We start from the raw sequence: 14956 nt of genomic DNA, 5'->3' as shown, positions 1-14956 counted from the left end.
TCACTTTAAAAACTCTAATTGCATCCCCTCTGCTTTCCCCTGATACCCTGCTCCCCCACCCTTTCACATCCCTGCCCACATCCTCTAATTGCTTCTTCACTGATCTTATCCTGATGAACAGCTTTCCAGCATCTCTGAATCAGACACACCTCCTGCCAAAATGAGCCATATTTCCGGACAGAGAGCAAAGCTGCAATTCTTCCAAATAGAGGAGTGACAGGTCAGTCCCTAAGTGAATCACTATTCAGCTCAATACTTACACAATGCATTCCTTGCCAACGTAAGTGAATATTTATCACTTCTCCACTGCACTGTTGCCTGCCCACCCACAACTCATGTTGAGAACAACTGGAAACAGGCTCACTGGCCAAGAAAGAAGGGACAAGATACACTAGTGATACCCCCATAATCCCAAAATGTGGACAACAGTGTAGTGCAGAAGATACTCTCATCCATATTTTTTGCCATCTTCTGGGCTTGGAGCAGGGGTCACTGTGTGTGTGTAGCAGGGAGGTATTTGTGAATTTCCTGAATTGTGCAGAGGGTTGGACTAGATGATCCTGGAGGTCCCTTTGAATTCTATGATTCTATGACTCTAAGTGACTCAAAAGCCCTCTTAAGGGTAATAAGGAATACATAACCATTTACCATTTCATGTTATAGGCAATGCACATAAGCTTAACATGTATCAACAACTGTTCTTTGCCTGTTTTTGCTACAACAGATTTACAGGGTTTTTTTAAAAAAAGTTTATTATTGGGGCAATGTTACAGCTTGTACACTATTAGGCTTTAAAAGATCAGTGGCCACATAGTTGGAAGCAGATGCCACAGGACTCTGTTTGTTTTCTGCACTCTATCCCCTTCCTTGCACAGGGAAGAGATTCTTACACACACCCAACTTGCTAATGTCTCTAACCAGCAAACTGAAGAAAGGCACTTTTAAACAAGCTAAATTATGCAGTTTCAATCTACTTCAGCAACTGTTTGCAAGTGGATTTTGCCATTTCACACAGTAAAATCCAGTCGCAAAGTGCATTGAATGGGAGGTATTTAGTGTGTGTGAAAGCACCAGAGATTTAAAACGAAAGAAAAACTAAACCTGATTTTAGTTTCATGGCTGAAACCCCGGGTTTTATTTCAACATAAAGGGCATCTGCTCCTCTCCACAGAACTAGAATCGGGGCACGAACAAAGACTTCTATCTAACCCAGCCTTACTCGCAGGGAGGGGGAGAGAGGTTTCAATCACTTAATTTCCCACCTCTCATTGAGCAATACACCTCGACCAGCTATTAGCCACAGCTTATCGTTGGAACTCTCTGTCTGGGGCAGTGATGCTCCGTATTCTTGGTACTGGGAGGGGGGGGGGGAGAGACACAGTGGGAGGGCTTCTAGTGACCTGGTCCCACTGGTGGACCTCCTAATGACACCTGATTTTTTTTTTTGGCCACTTTGTGATACAGGATGTTGGACTGGATGGGCCATTGGCTCTCTTGACTTTTCTTATGTTCTAACTCTCAACCCACAGTAGGTTTAAGAATCAGGAGCAACATATTTTGAAACGGGATCTTTCAAATCACAGAAATCTGGGGACGAGGAGAGATTTTTGGCCCCCGCCACCCCTATTCTAGGGCTGCACGTTCCGGGATCCTTCCCTCCACTAACCCTCCCGGTACCCTTCCTCACTTCTCCAGCTCACCCAGTCCCCCGAATGGTCTCTTTCGCTCCCCACTCCCGCAAACACGAGGCCGAGCTCCGCTTCCCTACCTCCTGCCACTATCGCTGCCGGAAACGGAAAAGGAGGAGCCCAGAAGACTCAAGGGGGTTTTATAGGTCCTCCCCTCCCCGCGAACTCCTCCCTCATCTAGACGAGACACAGAAAAATATTAGAGCCGTACGCAACATCCGGTAAGATGGGGGTCTTCTATTGGCCATTATTCTCTATAGGTGCAGAGAGGTGCCGGTGTAGCCCGCGGTAGCTCTATGGCGAAGCCATATTCTTTGCAAGGGAGACATCAGTTTCTTACAGGAACTCACAACGGAGACTACGATTAGGTGCGAGTCTAGCTTAGTCTCTATGATTCCTGCTTCCGCAGTAGAGAAAAATGGGATAATCTGCGAGGCTTTCGTCAGCGTTCGGCTTCGCTTTCGGAAATGGTCGGGTTTCTCCGGGAAAAATCGTAGGACCGCTTCGGAGAAACTCGGTAGCTCTTCGGAAAGGGTTAGGGGCCAGGCAATTTATTTGAAAGGTATTCCTTTTGCTTCTTTTCGGAAACTCTAGTTAACACTTCGAGTAACAAAGCTTTCGGAAGATAGCGGCTATAGACGACTGGAAACTCGTGGATGAATTCGGAAGGCCGGGCGATCTGTGGCATCCCTTCGCTTTGCGGGCACCGTTTTTGTAGGTGGCGAGAGCCTGTTTCTGCTTCGCGCATTTCACTGGCGTTAAGAGGAAAATAAAATTGTTGTTCCTTTCAGTCGTAAAGTTTGGGGGCGAGCAGCAATCCTTTGAAATAATAAAGCTATCAAAATACAACTTGTTAAAAATACGGCCGAAATCTTTGCCTGCACTTCCCAGAGGAAAAGAGCTGGCCACGTGTAGGGTAGCCACTGGAAACAGAAGTGGTTGCAGATACCATTATTCTCATTTCTTTAATAGTAAACCTGCCATTGAGCTCTGGAAGAATGAAGGCAGAGGGCAAACACAAGCCCTTAATATGCTGATGAGGTGTAAGGCCGGAGGGGAGCATCTGCCTTGCCATTCAGTCTCTGTGGGAGAGAGAGGACAGTTGGGGTTGAGGGATATTTCCCCTGGTCCTAAACCGTGGGGTGGGAGATCTGCCCCATTCACAGCTTCAGAGCCCCTTTGGAGATGTTCAGTTTGGTTGGCAAGGAAAAAACACTTCTTCCAGTCCACATTTCTACACACCTTTTGCAACATACTAGCTATGTGGCAAAGAATACAAGCACCCTAGGGAAATTAGGATTGGGGGTAGTGCTCATTTTGTCCCATTCAAAACTCTCAGTTAAACACATGCATAACATCATTCCACAAACTGCACTGGAGTGGTTCAAGTTGCCCCACAGTTCCATCCAGGGCTTTTCTTGTAGAAAAAGCCCAGCAGGAATTTATTTGCATATTAGGCCACACCCCCTGACATCACCATTGTTTCACAAAAGGTTTTTTGTGGGAAAAGCCCGGTAGGAACTCATTTGCATATTAGGCCACACACCCCTGAGCCCAAGCCAGCTGGAACTGCGTTCCTGCTAAACAAACAAACAAACAAAAAAACCCTGGTTCCATCATCCCGAGACAGAATTGACATCTTTGTTCCCTTCTGTCTCCCATTACTGTGTGATAATTTATCTACAAAGTGTCTGATTAACAGTTCTGTGCATCCCCAAAACTCTTTATTTTTCTACACCAGTCCAGTCAGATTTGTAGTAGACATGGAACCAAAAAGATGGCAAAGAGCAAAGTCACCCCACAGGTGTATAGTGCAGTATGCAGAATGGTGCTTACGCACCTACTGCCTACATAAGGTAACTTGCTTGTCATCTTTTGGTGCCTATTTTTCTATACTGGCTCCCACCTTTTGGAGCAGGTGGAGGTGGAGGTATTATCTTTAGCAGTTAGAGTTCCCAACCTCCAAGGGAGCATGGAATTCTGAAAATACAACTGATGTCCATACTACAGAGATCAGTTCTCCTGGAAAGAAACAGCAGCTTCAGGGGGCAATCTTTATGGTAAACCACAACTGCTAGGTGAAATCCCTCCCCCAATTCTCTCCTCTACAGGCACAACCCCACAATCTCCAGGCTGGAGTTGGCACCCCTATTAGAAGAGCAGGGTTGTTTCATATGTAAGGTGGTTTTTTTTTTAATGTTTCAGACATTTCTTTTTTCTTTTTTTTTCAGACATTTTTTTTTTGTTTCAGACATTTCTTGAGGGACAAATAAAATTTTACTTTGGGGTTTTTTGTATATAATTTGGCATTGTAAGCTGCCTTAACCCACAAGAAAAGGGAGGATATAAATATTTTAATTATTAAATCGTTTGAGATGACTGAGACCTATGAGCCAAGATGCACATTGAAAGGAAGGCCCCAGTACCCAGGATCATGAGCCAATCTTATTTCTTCACTTCATTCTTCACTTCTATGAAGGGCATAACCCAAGGGTATAATTTCCCTCGCTCTGCCTTTGAATCCCCCAATGGGATAAGAGCTCACTTTTCTGAATCCCTGATGGTTCATGTTGCCCCAGAAGAAGGAGGAGGATTCAAAACCCTTTTCTGGCCCGTGTGAAACATGAGCAGAAAGACTACAAGGTGCGCATTTCATTTCAGCATTTTTTGCCCAGAGACGTTCGCTGCCTTGTAATCAAACCTATTACTGTCCCTCGTTCTCTGAGAACAAAACAGCTGTGCCATGCATAATGGAACATTGCTCAATATGCACACCTTCATTCGCCCGCCTCAGAAGCAGTAGGTCCGTTCGTACCCCTATCACCTGATACCTTATTTTGCAACACAACATACACACCCCATTTGTTTCCTTCATTTCCTCAGGACTGGGTGATTTATTTCTTGCCCTTTGCAACTTTTGTTCTGCTTTCTTGATGAGTTCTTTTGTGTCACCTTGAGCCTGGCTCCTTCCCAGTAATCTTTTACACCTCCTCACTGTTCCTTCCCCACTAGTTTTCTGTCTCACACCCTCTCCCTCGATCCCCCACTTCATCCATGTAACTCTTCCACATTGTAATTTGTGGGGATTTTTTTACATTTCTACATCCTTCTCTCTCATAACTCTGCTGTGAACTAATTTCACACATCCCTCTGGCTCTGCAAATTGGTTTGTTTGATCTGTTTGTTTGTTCTCTTGGACAGGCTCTGATAGGATGTTGCCCTAAACCAACCTTGTTAAATCTGTGGGCCCATTTGCAATTTTGAGAACTGGCAGTGGGTAACGTAATAAAATGGCTGCCACGGTGGAGGGACCAGTCGCAGAACGGCTGCCATGGGAGCTCTGAGTCCAGTCATAAAATATTGGGAGTTTTCACAAAATGTAAGGAGGTCACAGGCTTCCTCCCAAAATTGTTTGCAAAAGGGTCCTTCTTGAAGAGATGAAGATGACGTTCCGTCTGCTTTTCCTGATCTAAAAAAGTGGAGGAAATCCAGGTACGACTCTTCGCTTTGAGGAAGAGGGGCAAAGCAACTGGGCAGCAGGAAATGCTGTGGTAGGTGCATAGCCCGCATGCGCACCACAGCAGAAATCAATGGCTTGGTTTTCATATGTTCAATATTTAGGCCCTAAATATTGGACATGTGATAGCCATTCTGGATACTAACAAAACAACAACCAGATGCTCTTGCAGTGGCAACTTTTGCCCTGTTCTGCTGATACCGGTTGAAGGCTTGCAGATAAACAACAGGGAGACTTGGCGTCCTGCTCTTTCCTTGGCTCCCTCTGGAGCACTGCTGGTCCTATGTTTCTGAGTTCTCAGGAGTTAGGATTGCCTGTCTATTTTTCTGATTGTGGATCAGGAAACGCAGATGTCATTAACCAGCAATTGATTGCTCAGGCAGATTGATCGATTTGGCAGAGAAAGGAGGTTGCGCTGGGCAGTCACAGCTCAGTGTGAGGCTGTCAAAAGTGCGTGAGGCAAATGGCGTTGATATTCTGTCTGCTGTTGCCCCTGTTCTGGGGCCAGGGGCACCTGTTTGAGCTGCAGGAGGCAATCCAAGAGTTGCAGATTGAGAATACGGAGCTCCAAGGGAAAATCCAGAACCTCACAGAGGCCCTGAGTGAACTCCAGGTCTTCGTTTGGAACCAATCACAGGGTGAGGCCCCTTATATCTCGATTCTACCTCAGCCCTCAACCCCCAGCTCTCCTCCCGAATTTCCTGAACCCAGCCCCCATTTTTCAAGTAGGCATATTTGTTTCGGACTCTCCTATTGTGTGCAGGTTTCTAGTCCTCCTGATAATAGAGGTAAGTTTCAATGGTTGTTATTTACATTTTATTAAACTTTTATCACTGGCGTTTCTTTGCTCCTTACAATGATAGTTTAAAAAAAATTCAGCTGAAAACAAAAAATAGCAAACCCTAAATCTCTGGGGGCCCCCTTAAAAATGTCAGCCATTCAAAGATCTGGTGAACAGGCAGGCCTTGCAGTGTCTCCTGCATATCTCAACCCCCCCCCCCCTCTTTAGGGAGTAGGGTTGCCAGATCTGTGTTGGAAAATACCTGGAGACTTTGGGGGTGGAGCTGGGAGAGGGTGGGGTTTGGGAGGGGAGGGGCCTCATCATGGCACAATGCCATGGAGTCCACCCTTCAAAGCAGCCATTTACTCCAGGGGAGCTGATCTCTGCCAGCTGAAGATCAATTGTAAAAGTGGGAGGTCTCCAGGCACCACCTGGAGGCTGGCAATCTTAGGCAGTCCATTCCACAGATGGGCTACCCTAAGTAGTGGGATAGCTATTTGCATTTGCATTTACAGTCCAGCTTTCTCACTGGGATTCAAGGATGATTATAAGCAGGGCTTTTTTTGTAGAAAAAGCCCCGCAGGAACTCATTTCAGGTATATTAGGCCACACCCCCTGGTGTCACCATTGTTTTACATAGGGCTTTTTGTAGAAAAAACCCAGCAGGAATTCGTTTACATATTAGGTTTCACCCCCTGACACCAAGTCAGCCGGTACTGCAATCCTGCTCAAAAAAGCCCTGATTACAAGTATGATTTTTTTAAAAAACCCTTTTCCTTAAATCAGTAAATGGATTACAAGATGTGGTATCATGTGAATCTAACAGTAAAGATTTCTAGTAAAACAAAATAATGCAGGTAGCGAATGCTGTAGGCTTGGCATCAGGGGGTATGTCCTAATATGCCAATGAGTTCCTGCTGGGCTTTTTCTACAAAAAAAGCCCTGTGTGAAACAATGGTGATGTCAGTGGTGCAGTGGTCCCTCTAAGCCAGGGGTCCTCAAACTACGGCCCGCGGGCCAGATGCGGCCCGCTGAGGACGTTTATGCGGCCCGCTGGGTTATGGCAAAATCAGACTGGAAGTGACGTTCAACCTAAACTCGCGTTAGCAATGCACACTTCCGGCACTGGGCTGAGGCGGCAGAGACAGAGTGTGAGGTGATACCGAGGTGAGGTGAGTTCCCAGGTCGGGGTGTGTGGTGTGGGGATGGGAGAGAGATGCAGAAGACGGAGAACTGACGGCCCGCAGCCTTGTACAGTAACGGCAGTCCGGCCCTCCAACAGTCTGAGGGACAGTGAACTGGCCCCCTATTTAAAAAGTTTGAGGACCTCTGCTCTAAGCTGAGTTAGTGTGAGCTAGCTCACAGGATTTTGAAATCCTGAAAGTGTTCCTGTTTACAGGAGTGATGTCTGTGAAGATTAAACAGAGTTGTATTTTAGAGATGAAAATGAAGCTGGATGAAGAAGAAAGAAATCAAGAAAGGGAGGGTATAGAAAACACATGTGATAAACCAAATCCTGTGTAATCCAGCAATTCTGTGAACATAGGCAGATCATGGGAAGGAGGGCAGGAAGGGTTATGTCAGTGCTTAGTCCTCAGGCCCCTTCTTACACACCCAGGGAAATGCTGTTCGCCACTTCAGGGTCAGGCAGCAATTTTTCTCTGGGCCAGTTTGGCCAGGGATCCTGGAGGGCCCCCCCCCCTTACATCTTCTGTCATCTTCTGAGGGTGTGGCGGTGGCGGGGAGGTACTTGTGAATTTTCTGTATTGTGCAGGGAGTTGGACTGGATGACCCTGGAGGTCTCTTCCAACAGATTCTGTGATTCTGAGAAGTCTCCTGTTGGGCTCTGACCAAGCTTTGATTGGCTTAGCTTCAATACAGTAGCCTTCAAGCCACATGCCTTGGGAACCTGAATTGGGGCTTGGACCCAAGCCCATTTTTATTACAGGACCTACCCTTTGAATATCAACAGTGTGCCTGAGTATGTATAAAATGGTTTGCTTTCACACGTCCATGTTTCTGAGATGAGGAGCAAGGGTTTTCCCGGCCCATCTCTCAGACAATCCCTTCAACTTGATAAATTTGGCCATCATAACATCTCTTTGAGTGATACTTTAATTTCTGACAAAAAATGGGCAAGATGTTGTTCAGAACACTTATGGTAAGTGCCTACTTGGTGTTGTTATGTCTTATCTAACTCTTCCTCCAAGGAGCCCTGTCCTCTTATCTTTTGTTCTCTCAGCAACCCTGTGAGGAAAGTTAGGCAGACAATATCTCTTGGTCGCCCAGTAAACTTTGTAGCAGAGTAGGAATTTGAATCCATGTCTTCCCAGTCTATACTGGGGTTAATCCAACAACTTTAATTGTTATACCACACTGTGAAATAGCTGTCATGTGATATCCATGTGACTTCTAATATTTTGCAGGTGGATTTGCTAAGGAAACTAAGCAGCTTTACGGATAAGCAGGTAACCAGATTCTGAGGGAACTTCAGTTCTGTTCTTTTGTGCCCAAATAATGTTTGCTTCAAAATACTGGTTTGCTTCCTGGCCCCACTGGTGGACCACCTGATGGCACTTTTTGGTCACTGTGTGACACAGTGTTGGACTGGATGGGCCATTGGCCTGATCCAACATGGCTTCTCTTATGTTTTTTTATGTTCTTATACACCTTTTCTTTCAGGTTCTGAGTCTGCTGCGGAACACCTTCACCATGAGCACCTGCAATGCCACCCAAATGCCCACTGGCGCAATACTGCTGCTGCCACCATCTTGGCACCCTCTGTGATATGGCTTCTTGCTCTGATGTTCTGGACAGTGACGTTGACAAAAGGTTGAGAAATATGCCCTCATTTTTTGGATGTGGTGGAATCATGGTGCAGTACTTCCTTTCCTCTACAGGGGGAGCTTTGACATTTGCAAGGGTTTCTTATGGATTCTACCCCACCTTCTATGAAAGCCTTCTGATGGTGTCTTGTGTTGGACCCTCTTCCTCTTTCCTGCTCCATTGCAGATTCTGATGGGCTCACTGGCACTAATAGTGAAAGGTTACAAGTTCAAATTTCTCCTTATTCTAGTTTTAGTCCCGATTCTGGATTTCCTTTTATTTTTATTATGCTTTGGCCTGTTTTGGAATAAAGATATTGATTAAGAATCAATTATTAAGAATCAGACATTGATTAACAATCTGAGTCTGAGATGAAAGAAGGTATTAGCATGGGAATAATATACCTCAGGTCAATCCATCAATTGCATTTTTATCCTCCCCCTAAGCTCCTGTTTTCCCAAGGATCGTTCTGGTTGTGTACGTGATTATCCCTTCCTTCACTTTATGTCACGACAACCTTGTGAGGTATGTTAAGCCAAGAGAGTGATTGGTTGTATAGTCCAATACCCCAATCACTACAATATATTGGCACACTGGTCTGTTATAAACTGGCCTGATTTCTAATTCTTTTAAAATCTTGCTTAATTTAGCCAATGGACAACTTAACTGCTACAAACGTAACTGAATATATGCAAATATGTAATGGCTGTTGACTATTTTACAAGCAGTCCTAATGTTTTTGTATGTGGCTATGGGAAAGATTTAGCAGTGTCTTGACTGAGAAACTTTGAGAGAGAAGTTTTAATGGAGTCTCCTCTATGCATTTTAATCAACCTTATTAAACAATAAAAAATGATTAATCACAATACTTAACATTTTTAAAGTGGTCAGTTGAGGTTTCATAAGATTTTGCTTACGTTATCCTAGCAGAAAGGGAGCTGTCACTGCAGTTGATGATCTTGGGGGAGGTGACTGGGATGTAGATCAAGATATCTTAACAATTACAGTTGTGTGAATAATTTCCCCCCGTTCTGCTAATTCTTGGGATATATATTTAAGGAATCTCTCTCACAATTCTTCCAGATTTTGTTGACAGACGCACATGCCTGTTTCTGGATCCAGCAGGGAGGGAAAGAAAATTTCAGAAACTTTCCATATGAGTGAGGCAGAAAACTAGATGCTTCCTTGTACCTCTTGGATTTATTTCTGGTTTTTACAGATTCTTGATTTGTTGGGAGGTTATTCAATCCACTTGTTGCCTTCTAACAAATGAGGATCTATAACAGAATCTGGTTACCTGCTTATCCGTAAAGCTGCTTAGTTTCCTTAGTTCATAGGGTTTCCAAATTTTTGCTGGCCCTGTTTACGTACCTTTATTTCCTCTTATAGTTTTATCCCACTCTTCTACCAAGGGCGGCTGATATATTTCTCCTCCCCAGGATTGCTAACTTCCAGGTGGTAGCTGAGATCTCCTGGGATTACCACTGATCTTCAGGTGACAGAGATCCTTTAGATTATCTGTATCTCTTGCTGAGTCTGCTTGTGGGATAAGGCGGGGTATAAATGGAAAAAATAAATTAAATTAGCCTGGAGAAAATGGCTGCTTTGGAAGGTGGACTGTATGGCCTTATATTTCACTGAAGTCCCTCTCCTTCTCGAACCCTGCCCTCCTCAAGGTTCACCTCCCCCCCAAAATCTCCAGTTATTTCCCTACCAAGATCTGGCAACCCTACCTGTGAGGCAGGTTAGGCTGAGAGAGAATAACCATTCCCCAGCCATCTAGTAAGCTTCATGGCTGGGCAGAGATTCGAATCCAGGCGGTTCCAATCCTAGTTCAACACTCTAACCACTCCACTATGCTGGCTGTCTAACAGCATATAGATATTTTGCAGATGCAGCCTTCCCCGTGATTTTATCTTTGTGTCAGGACAGTCTTTACCCTGTTCCATTTCTGCCTGTCAGATGGCTGTTAAAAGCGAAAGAGCATGACCAATTAAAAAGACGGCAGTCCTCTCTTGAAGTTCCCCACCAACGCCAGTTCTTCCATGTCTTTGGAAACCAGGTTTTGGCTTCTCAGTGCTCATCCTTTGTGCATGCTCAGAGAGAGAGTGATTTCCCTGAAGCCAGCCCACTTCTTCTACAAGTCCAGCTTTCAAGCTGGATTCCCCACTGGGAATGTCTTAGGAGTGGGAATTTCTGCATCCAAACTCTTTAAGTCAGGTGCCTCAAGATTCTTTTCTGGGTCCCCCCCCCGCCTCATTCCAGTGACAGCTGTACCTCAGCTCCAATTAAAGGGAGATATCTGTCTGATCAGGTTTTCCTCTCTGCCTCACCGCCCTGACTGCCTCGTCCTTGAAAGTTGACCGCCCATTGAGTTTGTCTAAGCAGCTGCTGGTGACAGGGCTGTGTGGCAAATGTGGGTCACTCGATGGACCTTTTTCCATCATGTAGGACCTGCCCCCAAATTGTTTGTCCTTGTAGATGGTATTATGGCCTCCTCCCCACTCAAGCCCTGGGACAGGTTGGCCCCAAAACAGCTGGAACAGAGAAAAGGAGTTGGGATGGCCTGTAAGTCACAACAAACATTCTATGGATGTTTATAACAGCCTGGTGTGATGAAAGAACACCAGTTAGCTGCTTGGAGTCTAGCTTCCTTGTTCTAAGCCACTTGGCAAACCAAGAATCCTGGCTTACATGAGAGGGAACAGAAGAGGAAATTTTGTTAGAGGCAGCTTTTCTAGCCCTTGCTTCTCTGGAATTTGACAAGCTAAACCTGCAAAAGAGCCACCTTTTGTGTCACTAATGGCTGCTGAGTCAAGGCCTATGATTCACCGTTCCTTGAATCCTCTGGCTGGATTCTTCTGTCTTTCCAAGAGCCCCCCAGTTGGTCATCCTGTAATCTACTTTTAGAACTGATGCTTCCACTCCGTCTCATTCTGCAAGATCCTTGATTCTGATTCTTTTGTTGTTATGTTTAAATTGTGGCAGCTTTGCAAAAGGTGGTTTGACCTTCTAATGTTAGCAAAACGGATGCATAAAAAGGTTTCTTGGTGCCAGCTGAGTGTTAATCCCAAGAGATGTGGGACCCAATGGTGAGTGCATATGCCAGTGAAGTTGTAGCATGAGGCCCTGAACTGATACGCTGAAGGGGCTGTGCCTCCACAACGTTCAGCAACAGGGTTCTCAATTCTATTTTAATACGGTCAACGACCAGCACAAATCAAAACAGTTAACAGAAGTTAAAATGACTTAAAAAGTATTAACAGGGTTCTCCGGAACTTATCATATTAAGGCTTATTATTAGTACCATTAATTCTGATAATAAAAAAGAATAAGGGATTGAGTTTGGTCTTTGACAACTGGACAGAAACAACTTCAGAATTTTTTTATCTTTTATTGAGATCAAAAATTAGTTTCTGTAGTGAACCAGACAGAACAAAATACACTAGTAAAAAACATAACCCTACAATTACTGTGAATATAAATGCTAAAATTATCAAAGTACTTAGCCTTGTTTTTAGCAAGTAATAGTTTTTAAAGGCAAATTAGTTTTCAGCTGTTTGAGTAACTGCTTTTAGGAATAATCAAATAAACCCAAATTACCCAAAAAAGCATTCTCACGTATTCTCCTTTGAGACTTCCATGCAGAGAAATCTGATTTTACTTGTCATAGAACTGCATATTTATAGAAAAATATTAGTTCTTATCTCTAATTCTTGTCTATCATAATCATGTGATATTTTTAAAAGTGATTGGTTCATAACTAATAAGAGATAAGCAATATGGATCCTGATTAGGTAGCATAGTCATGTGATACTATCTAGATAACTGATTGGTTCTTAACTAATAGGCAATAGATGAATCAGTCTACAGGTGCATATGAGACACATCTGGTAAAGCAAGACAAGAAGGCCAATCTCGACCTTTAGCCTGCTTTTATTTTGTGTAGTTCAGCTAACTGTCTAAGATGAAAATACTTGAAGCAAACAAAATTAATGGAGGGTTAAAAGTGCTTGAACTCGTGAATAATTTGCAGACTCAGCAAGAAAAGCTTAGTGATATCATAGCTACTGCTAAAGTCACATCCAGAGTTAACAACTGTAAGGACCCAGAGCATGGCATAAGCAAGAAAAGAAATGTGTCAGACAGATGTAAAGAAATCATCTCTCCATGCTGTGTGTCCATTGTCCTGCAATCCAAACTCCCATCTCGCTATCCTCTTCCCCTCCTTCAGATCTGTAAACAATTTTTTTCTTTGGGGGGGGGGGAGAGAGAACAACAGTGAAAATAAAATCAGAAAATCATTTTTAAAAAGTCTACAGGCCTTACAAAATCTCCCGACTTGTTGCTGTCTTTGGTAATGTCATCACTGTGGTACCATGTGGGTACCACAGCAGTATTTGCTGACCCCAGAAACTGAAAGTTGAGGCATCTGGGACAGATTTCCTCTGGGGAAGAATTATTCATACATAGCAACTATTGATCCACCCATCTTTCTTTGCATCTCCCACTGGGTATCTGTCAGTCTGCCATTATCTAGCCTCAGTTATCTGTCGCTCCCTCCCCTTACCATTTCTCTTTCTTGTTTCTCCATCCCTCTGTCTCTTCCCAGCTCTTCTTCCTTCTCTCTGCCTCCATCCACTCCATCCCCTCTGACCCCAGCTGCTCCCTCATCTCAACATCCAGTTCCTCATCCCCTTCTGGGAGCCAGCCGATCGCAAAGGGAAGCCCAACGGCAGCTCTCAGATGCTCTCCCCTCCCCTTTATTAGATGCTAATCCTTCCCAGCGCTTAGCACTGGTACCCCCTTGGCACTAATGAAGAAGAATTTTTTTTAATCAGCAGCCGCGCTTCTGCGCCTGCTTCCTCTCCCCCAGGGACTGTGCCGTGCCGGAGGGTGCCGGAGCTCTCTGCCGCCTGCTCGTTTATCGCACAGCTTCTGCCACCTTTCTGCTCAGCCCAGCCGGCTTGGAGGAAACTGCCTGATTCTCTTGCTGTGCAGCGGCTGAGGAGCATTCTGCGGTGTGCACAGTGTAGCCCTTGGGGAGGGGCACTTTGCCTTTGCAGCTCCCTGAAGAAGGATCCTTGGTGCTTCTTTGAAACCTCCGCAAAGGCATCTGGTAACATTTTTAACTACCAGGGTTTTCCCCCGCAACTGACTCCAGCCCATTTGTATAGGGATGGTCTGAATCCAGATATTTTGGGGGTGGTCTCCATGCATCGGATCAACTGAGGGGCTGGGAGCCACAGCTGTGATGCTCATGTTTGAGAAGTCTTCTTGGATCTGTTAAGCAATCCATCATCCAGAGACATGGAATTCAAACTTGTTGACTATTTGACTTGGGCAAATTGGAACTGAATTGGACAAATGAAAGCATCAAAACTACAGGGGTCGCCTGTTGTGCCTGGACACACAATTTCAAACTCTTTTTTGAATTTACTCTTCATTCAAGTAACAGGTCAAAAGACCCATCAGTTCTGTATTAATTTATATTTTTTCTGAAGAATCAATGGACTACTTTGGCAGAATACTTCACCCCCAGGAATACTCCTGTTCTCGCTGCTTTTAAAGCACTCTTGCGTCTCATCTTGGTGCAAACTTTACATTTTGTCATTTATTTCTGGGGACCAGTTTCTGACTCAACAGGTCACAAGCCACTAAACAGATCTGACAGGGCAAACTGTGTACTTGTCGTAACTGTTGTTCAGTTTTGAATCCTGTGACCTGGTGGGAAAGAGTTCAGGTAATCTTTGAAGGGGAAGCAGCAATGGATTTGGGACAGAATGGGAAGAATTTGGATTCCTTTGTGCCAGCAGTGAAAGTGGATTAGAATATAATTCTTCAAAGAGGACAAACAGACAGCTTTCTGAGCCGTCTGAGCTGAAGGAACACAGCTGTGTGGTCAGAGTCATGACCCCGTTGAGAGAGGCTGGCCGTGAAGATGGTTTAAAATAGAATTGGAAAGTCTTTGGGCCCCGGACTCCAACAGAAGTGACAAAGTTGCTTGAAAGGCAATTGGGGAAGCTTTATTAGATTTGGAGCAACACATAGAACTCGCTCCGCCACAAGGGACAAAAACATTGCGAATTATTAGAAGGCATTCAAGATCAGCAATTGGAGGACCCTGGGCCAAATCTGGCCTAT

General features: G+C 44.6%; 1 long non-coding RNA gene across 1 annotated transcript; it reads left to right on the top strand.

Annotated features, from left to right (window-relative positions):
* The first annotated feature begins 5646 nt into the window (after positions 1-5646).
* Positions 5647-9678, top strand: LOC132584453 (uncharacterized). The gene is made up of 2 exons (XR_009556251.1): positions 5647-5843; positions 8669-9678. It is a non-coding gene; the product is annotated as an uncharacterized LOC132584453 (long non-coding RNA).
* The last annotated feature ends 5278 nt before the right edge of the window (positions 9679-14956 follow it).

The sequence above is a fragment of the Heteronotia binoei genome, chromosome 15 (genome assembly GCF_032191835.1).
Source record: "Heteronotia binoei isolate CCM8104 ecotype False Entrance Well chromosome 15, APGP_CSIRO_Hbin_v1, whole genome shotgun sequence".
In the NCBI taxonomy this organism is placed as follows: domain Eukaryota; kingdom Metazoa; phylum Chordata; class Lepidosauria; order Squamata; family Gekkonidae; genus Heteronotia; species Heteronotia binoei.
The sequence above is the reverse complement of the archived record's forward strand: the minus strand, read 5'-3'. Positions and strand labels throughout refer to the sequence as shown.